This window comes from Balaenoptera musculus, chromosome 10 (genome assembly GCF_009873245.2).
Source record: "Balaenoptera musculus isolate JJ_BM4_2016_0621 chromosome 10, mBalMus1.pri.v3, whole genome shotgun sequence".
NCBI lineage: Eukaryota > Metazoa > Chordata > Mammalia > Artiodactyla > Balaenopteridae > Balaenoptera > Balaenoptera musculus.
The window spans coordinates 98462860-98471491 of NC_045794.1; the positions used below are offsets into that span (position 1 = coordinate 98462860).

Here is an 8632-nt window from a genome sequence, read left to right on the forward strand (position 1 = left end):
TTCTGTGTGTCGTTTTTTGAGGGGTGTCTACACCATTTTAAGTTTTGAGGCACTTTATTTAAAAAAAGTTGGTACTCAAGTACATAAATGAATAAGAACTTAAAATTCATCATATGGGAATTCCCTGGTGGTTCAGTGGTTAGGACTCCGTGCTTACGTTGACGAGGACCTGGGTTCGATCCCTGGTCGGGGAACTAAGATCCCACAAGCTGCGTGGCTCGGCCAAAAAAAAAAAAGTAAAATTCATCATACATTTATTTCATTTTTCAGTTTGACCTTCTAGTAAATCTTTAGCATCACTGATTTGGGGCTGCTATATAAGGAGATCCCCCCTTGTTGTGTGATTTAAAAGCATAGCTCGTTAATAAACATTTCTTATTTTTCCTTTATTGGCAGTAGGGCTTACACTAATTACCATGCTAACGCTGCTTCCCATTTTGTCATTTTGGGTTCAAACCCACCTCTGTAATAGCCACCACAGAAGGCACATTTTGGTAGACTTTGAAAATCTTGTTTTACTTGAGGCTCCATGTGTTTCCTGGCTTGCGAAGCATAAGACAGCCGGCAAATCCTGCAGCAGCAATGGCCAGTCCAGATGCTACCACTGTACTGGCCGTGGCTCCCGCTCGGCTCCCCTGGCTCCACCCGGAGCGAGGTTCATCCCAGCCCAGAGGCCTCGACCACCCTGGCTACAGCATTTTATACCCCCGCCAACAGGGCACAAGGGTTCCAATCTCTCCACGTCCTCACCAATACTTATTTCCTGTTGTTGGGTTTGTTTATTTATTTATTTAAATAGCAGGGATCCTAATGGGTGTGATAGCCCCACTCTTTAATATGGTATCTGAAAAAAAAAAAATGGAATCTGAGGCTTGAAGGCACTAATTAACTTGCCCAAGGCCGTGACGCCCATTAATATTATCAATCCATCTGTGACTGGCACTGAATGACCTGCCTGACTCATGCTGCCTCCAAGGGCGGCTTGCCATTGTCAAGGTGACAGCCAGAACCATTCAAGGATTTTGATGGAACCCCAGACCAGTTCCCTGAGGCCATGACGAACCTGCAATGGCGCCCAGCATTACTACAGAACCAGCACCAACCCACCACCCTGCTTAGGCTCAAGCCAGCCGGCTGGCCCTGCCCTGCAGGTACACAGACCTCTGCTCCCCCCACCTTACTGGGGTCCCTAATACCCTCACCCCGGGCCCTTGCTGCGTGAGGCCAGAAGGCCAGAATCAAGATCCAGACCGAGCATCCGCTAAGGACTGAGGAAGGGACTGGACACTGGAGCCCAGCTCTGGTTTTGTCACACTGATTTCTGGCCCCAGGGTGAGGGTGTGGGGAGGGGGGCTGCCTGGCCTGGGGCCAAAGGAGTAGAGTCCCTGTGGGCTCAGAAATGGGTGAAAAGGGGGCTTCCCCGGTGGCGCAGTGGTTAAGAATCCACCTGCCAATGCAGGGGACACAGGTTCGAGGCCTGGTCCGGGAAGATCCCACATGCTGCGGAGCAACTAAGCCTGTGCGCCACAACTGCTGAGCCTGTGCTCTAGAGCCCGTGAGGCACAACTACTGAGCCTGCGTGCCACAACTACTGAAGCCCGCACACCTAGAGCCCATGCTCCACAATAAGAGAAGCCACTGCAGTGAGAAGCCCACACAACACAACAAAGAGTAGCCCCTGCTCGCCGCAATCAGAGAAAGCCCGCATGCAGCAACGAAGACCCAACACAGCCAAAAATAAAAATAAATAAATTTAAAGAAAAAAGAAATGGGTGAAAAGGGAATTCTCTGGTGGTCCAGTGGTTAGGACTCCATGCTCTCACTGCCGAGGGCCTGGGTTCAATGCCTGGTCGGGGAACTAATATCCCATAAATTGCACAGCATGGCCAAAAAAAAAAAAAAAAAAAAGGGGGAGAACAGACCCTCTTGGGAAAACGCCTCAGGAGTAGCATCTTTCTTGATACTGTGGTTGCCCAGGAGCGGGTTGTGAGCTCTGTTTAGAAGGCAGGACCAGCATTAGAAAACAAACATTGTCATTATCATTTGAAAGATAATTACGGGGCCCTTACCCCAAGCTTGGCTTCAGTGGGACAAACACAGGTCCCTTGGGGGAGAGGGACCATTAGCACATAAGCCAATAAGTACTTATGTACTATTTGTGGGGCCAGTGATTTCTGACCTCTGCAACCTGTTCCAACTTCCTCCATTTCACTCCTTTGTCTATAAGCTTCTTCTGTCACTTCCTCTTTCTCTCCTCCCTTTTTTTTTTTTGCCTCACCAGCATGGCTTGCGGGATCTTAGTTCCCCAACCAGGGATCGAACCCGTGCCCCCTGCAGTGGAAGCGCAGAGTCTTAACCCCTGGACCACCAGGGAAGTCCCATCTCTCCTCCCTTTTTTTCAAAATCGGTGGTGAGTCTACTCCGGGCCAGGCCCCTTGTACACTTGTCCTTCCCCTCATCCTCCGCCACGCTGCTCCCCACTCAGGCAGAAAACACAACCCCGAGCACCTTGGTTTCCCATCTCGTGCCTGTGTCCCAGGCTGGCCCTGAATGCCCTGTGGTCCGGTCCAGAAGCCCGGGCTGCGGGGCCGGGGCCCAGGCTCCCCATCCAGCCCCCAAGCCAGGGCTGGCACAGGGTAGCTGAAAGAGGGGTAAACCCGCAAGCAGGTGCCGGGGGACACACGGCCGCTTCAGGCTTCAGCCGAGTCCCAGCTACACGCCCCAGGCGGCTCACGGACCCAGCAGAGGGAGGAGAGAATCCCCAGGGCTTTGAGGCTGAGAGGGAGTTCAGAAGTCAGAATGCCTGTCACCGCACAGAGTGGACGCACAGACAGCTTCTGGAAAGAGCCTTCCATGCCCAGAGCCGGTGGGCGGGTGAGGGCGGCTCCTCAAAGAACAGCCGCCTGGGCTGGGGGGGCGCTTCTGCAGGGCCCAGCTCTCAGTCCCCTCCCTTCTCATCCCTTCTGTGCCCACGGGAGCTCTCCCTTGGTCTTCATGCTGGGCTCCCCGCACTGTCCCCCAGCCGGGGTCCCAGGTGTCCAGGCCTTCTGCCAGGTAGCGCTCAGTAGGTGTTCAGTCAGTGATAGAGGAAGGAGCCGCCCTACCACAGGCTGTGGCTTTGGACGCCTAACCTCGGGCTGTTGGTGCGGGTCCCTCCTCTTTCAGATGGAGTTACTAGTAGGTAACAGAACCAGCTTAGGGGGATGGGCGCCGTGAGGATTAACGCAGGGCAGGATATCGAGGACAGTTCAGGCACAGAGGGCGCTTTCTATCATTATTGTTGTTGTTATTGCTATTCATCATTAATGAAAAAGAGGCCCTCAGATGAGGATCACATGCTCTGTGTGTGTGTGTGTGTGTGTGTGTGTGTGTGTGTGTGTTCACCCACAGCAGGACCCAGGTTTGGAGAGTTGGGATGAGTGTCTGGGAGGGAAGGGACTAGAGTCTAGACCTTCTCTACCAGACAGATCTCAGATTCCTGGGGAATCTGCCCTTCCCTCCCTCCCCACCCCTGCAAAAGGCCCCCAGCACAGACACAGAAGCCCCCGAGGGAGACCGGGCTGATCTTCCCAAGACTCAGGGTCCTGCACGCCCCCCATGCCCAGTGCCCAGTGAGGCTCAGGAATCGAGCCCTTGCCGACACTCTTGCCTCAGCCTCCTCCATATGGCCCAGGCGAGGGCCACTGAAGGATGGAGGGAGCTGGCAGGTGCCAGAGGGATTTGAGCCCAGGTCTGGGGGACTCCGCCTCTGGGGCTCTTTCTTCCATAGTAGCTGGCGGCAGGGGGACTGTGGACAGACAGTTCTGTGAACTGTGGAGGCTGAGAAGTGGGGATACAGGTAAGGGAGGCTCAGGGAGCCCATCTTCTGGGGCCGACCAGGACCAGTCCCCTGTCTGCCTCCTCTGCCTGCCTGTGTCTGCTCATCTCTGTGCCCCATGGAAGGTGACCAGTAAGGACTGGGAAGAAAAGGCCTGAACCCTGATCCTTTTCTTCAGATCTGAGCTCAGTCCTACAGTTTCCTTTCTGGGCCTCGGTTTCACATCCCGGAGTGTCTGTGCACGTGGCCTTGTAGCACTGCCACTGGAATTCAACAAACTGTGCAAGGTGCACGGACACGGATTTATTTTATTTATTTATTTTTAAAAAATATTTCTTTCTTTCTCCTTTCTTTCCTCTTTCTTTCTTTCCTTTTCTTTCTTTCTTTCTTTCTTTCTCTCTCTCTCTCCCTCTCTCTCTCTGCACTGAGTCTTAGTTGCGGCACCCAGGATCTTCATTGCTGTGGCATGCGGATTTTTTAGTTGCAGCATGCCTGCAGGATCTAGTTCCCCGACCAGGGATTGAACCTGGGCCCCCTGCATTGGGAGCACAGAGTCTTACCCACTGGACCACCAGGGAAGTCCCTGGACCCGAATGTAATATGCCCTCGTCCCTCCCTCTGGCCCAGCACACCACATGCTTTACCCCCACTCCCCGAAACTGTACCACTGGCCACTGTTTATAGACTGAGGGTGTGGGGAGGAAAACATCTGGAGGTGGCCGACAGGGAGGGCTGGTGTTGGTAAGGAGGTCATAGAAAAGTTCCTGCCAATGAATTAAGCTACCCAGCCTCCCATGGGAACATGAGAACGGAGGCCCAGTTCTCACCAGGGTCTCTGCATCGTCCCTCTGTGGCCTTGGAGGCTGACACCGTTATCCCTGTTCAGCACAGACGGCACCTGAGGCTCATGGAGGCAAGGAGGCTGGCCCAGGCCCCGCAGTTCTCCTGGGGCCCACACAGACCTGGGCCACGTCCCATAGAAAATTCGTAGGGACATTCTGGCCCAGGCAGACATTTGGTCCTGAAAGGGCTGCACTAGGTTTCATTTCTTCCCTCAGATGCAACAATCCCACCCTCAAAGGCACTGGGGTGTCAGAGGACTCAGACCTCTACGCCACTGGCTGAATAGTTTTTCCCAATTCCAGCCACTCCTCTAGAAGCTGAGTCCCCTGAGGGCAGAGGCTTTGGACACCCTCTGTTGTCCCCAGAGTCATGCTGCCCAGGGGAGATGCCAAGGGGAGCTGGGAATGAACGAATGAGGGACCTTGAAGCTGGACGTCAGTCACACCTGAGTTCAGATTGGAGTTTTATGGTAGACCCGGCCTGCGGCTGAGCCTGTCAGCTTGCTCATCTGGGAATTGGGCTCATAAAACACGCTTCCCCAGATTATAGAAAAAAGAAATAAATGCTGCAAGGGCTTCACAGGCTGTGCACACCAGCCCAACACAGGCAGCTAAGCATCTGTTTCCAACCTCGACCAGGTTCCAAGCCGGGGCCTCCTCTCCAGAATTCTCCTTCCCCTGAAGCGCATTCGACTCACTGAGGGCTCAGCCCAGTCCTTGCGGGGACAAGTATGTCCTGCCACCTGGCTGGGCTAGCATTTCCCTTCCTTCCGAGGCCAAGGGCCAGACTAGCCTTTTCTGTCAAACACCCACACTTCAGCTTTCCGATCTCCACACCTTTGCTCATGCTATCCCTTCTGCCCAGAATGTCCTTATGTGAAATATCTGGGTCAGAGAACACGTGCATCTGGCATGTTTTGAGACGCTTACCAAGCTGCCCTCCTAAGAGGCTGCATCCAAGCGTATTCCCAAGAAGTGCCCAAGAAGACAGGGTCCCCACAGCTTTGCCAGCGCTGTGTGTTATCAAAGGCTTAGATGTTGGACAGTATCATTATTGCTTTATTTGCACTTCTTTTGTTATTAGTGGGGACATGGGAATACATACACTTCCTCAGAAAAAAGGACAAGGCTTCAGATTTTTTTTTTTTTTTTTTTGCCTCACATTACAGCTTGCAAGATCTTAGTTCCCCGCCCAGGGATTGAACCTGCAACCACGGCAGTGAAAGCACAAAGTCTTAATCACTGGGCTGCCAGGGAATTCCCCTGAAAAATTTTAAGTAAAAGGAAATTGTTTCCTGGAAATTCCTTAGCAGTCCAGTAGTTAGGACTCCACACTCTCACTGCCAAGAACCCAGGTTCCATCCCTGGTCGCGGAACTAAAATCCCACAAGCCGCACAGTGAGGCCAAAAAAAAAAAAAGAAAGAAAAGAGAGAAAGAAATTATTTCCTGTGAGAGAAACCATCCCCAAATGCTGTCTCCCAGGTTCTCCTCGCTCTTCCAGGCAGGAGAAGGGGAGTTGAGAGAGTGGTGATTAGCAGTCATGAGACAGGGAAACCCAGGGCCTGGAATGAGAAACTGGCTCCTGAGTCCGGTGCACCATTTCACCTGCCTGGCCTCAGTTTCCTCCTCTGTAAAGTGGGACCTTCAGTTCTTAGCCTGGAGGGTTGTTGTGAAGATGAAACGGGATGGCGAAGGGGAAATTCACTCATCTGTGAAACAGATGGCTACTGAGGGCCCAGCATGTGGGGTGCAGAGCGGTGAAAACGTACACGGCCTCCCATCTCGGGGTACAGACCAGGTCTTCCTAGGGGCTTCCTCCCCCAGAGCAGAGGTGCAGACAGCATCGGCCGCTGACACCATGGCCAGCCGTCCCTGTTGAGTGCCGGCTGAGGGAGCTGCTAGGACTGCTGTTATTGTTTTGAAAAAATCTGCTATCATGCTGATAAACTCGACTGTCAGAAGGGATGTTATTTCTGGGTGAAAGGAGATTCTGCAGGACTGGGGCTCCTTCCTGCCGGCACCCACGTGGGCCTCGTCCCTCCCGCCAGACCCAACTTGAGCGATAACCTGGGGCCTTGAGGCTGCCCCTGGCGGGGCACAGTGGTGGCCATCACTGCAGGATGTCCACAGCCTGCTGTCCAGGGCCTCTACAATGCTTCAGGAGCAGATATCACCCCCTCCCTGACCCCGGATTCCTGGAATTGTCTGACCGAGCGGAGGCTGTTCTCTGTCCCCCTGACAGGTTGCATGAGATTAGGTTATTTTGGTCACACGGGCCATTTAGTCTTTTGGCCCTAGCGCGTGTCTATTAAATTGGCGTGGCTCTGAGCTGAGCGACCTGGCTGGGTAAGCCTCGTAATCTGCTCTGAAACGTGCTGGTTCTGTTTTCAATTGTGATAGTCCCCTTGTCACCAGCACAGCTGGCCTCTCCGGCTCCACCGTGGGCTCAGCCTGCCAAGGACCCCTGGGAGCTGTAAAACTGGGTCTTGGTTAAAATCCTCACTCCTGGCTGTCTCAGGTCCGGTCATTGTGCTTTGTTTTATTACACTTTAGTTTGTAGTATCAAGTTTTCATTCACATACCCAAAAGTGCACAGATCTGAAGCATTCCCCTCAGTGCATATTTACATGTGTAGGTACCCCTGCGACCACCATGCATATCAGTGCAGAAAGTTCCCTCATGTCCCTTTCCAGTCAATACCCATCCCACCTCGAGAGGTGGCCACTAGTCTCACCTCCATCATGTGGATTAGTTTTGCCTGTTCTTGAACTTCATATAAATGGATTCATACAGTATGTTCTCTCTTGTGTCTGGCTTCTTTCACTGTTAAAAAGTTACTGTTTGGGGAATTCCCTGGCGGTCCAGTGGTTAGGACTCGGCGATTTCACTGCCGAGGGCGCAGGTTCGATCCCTGGTTGGGGAACTAAGATACCGCAAGCCGCGCACGGCAAGTCCAAAAATTAAAAAAAAAAAAAAGTTACTGTTTTATGACCGGAAACATAATACATGTTTATGGCAAAAGTTACAAGTAACGTACAAGAGAAAGAAAAGACCAGTGAGTGATATCCACACCTGTCACCCAACCTTGACCTTCTAGTGTGTTCCTTACAGAACTTTCAAGGCAAGTGAAACATATTCTTCTGCGTAAATCAATTCACATTATACTTATTCTACAACCTTTTTGTCTCATTTAACACAGCACAGGTACAGATGTCTCTCCGTGTTAGTACATGTGGGTCTACCTCAGACTTTCACGTTATAGTCCTTAGAAACGAGTCCCCAGGGAATTCCCTGGTGGTCCGGTGGTTAAGACTCTGCACTTCCACTGCAGGGGGCACGGGTTTGATCCCTTGTTGGGGAACTAAGATCCTGCATGCCGTGTGGTATGGCAAAAAAAAAAAAAAAAAGAGTCCCCAGATCTGGCCCACATTCAAGGAGAACAGAGCTGCCATCAGCTGAGATGGGGAGACTGGGAGATGTTAAGTTTGGGGGAGACGAGTTTAATTTGGCTGCATTGGCCTGAAGTGCCTCTTACATATTAGGTGGGGAGATGGAGGAGCTTCTTTGAAGTCTATTGGTTGCCCACTTCTGTTCTCCACTGGCTTTCCTGGGGGCCTTAGCCGTCTGTTTCCAGGCCCCTTGGTCCCAGCTCCTGGCGGTGCTCTGCTCCTGGCTGGCGCTGTGGCCTCCCTCCAAGGCCAGAGGCTCTCCTGCATCAGGTGCCCCCGCCAGCTTCTCATGTTCAGAGGCCCTCTGAGCCGGCCCGAGGCTAGAAGGGGCCCAGGAGTTCAGCTGCCTGGAGTTTGGGCAGCGCTGCTGGCCTTGGGCCAGCTCATTACAAGCGGTTTGCAACAAGCAGAAAATTTTAAGGGGCCAGAGGGGCAGAAATCCATCTGCCTATTCATGGCTGTGAGGAGGCTCCTGCCAAAGCTTTGGGGGGGAATTGAGGGAAAAGGTGGCTGGGGTAACTCT

The 8632-nt window shown here is 52.7% G+C and overlaps 1 pseudogene; it reads right to left on the minus strand.

The window, feature by feature from the left end:
- Window positions 1-259: 259 nt before the first annotated feature.
- On the minus strand, window positions 260-5506 carry LOC118902824 (annotated as a pseudogene).
- Between the last annotated feature and the right edge of the window lie 3126 nt (window positions 5507-8632).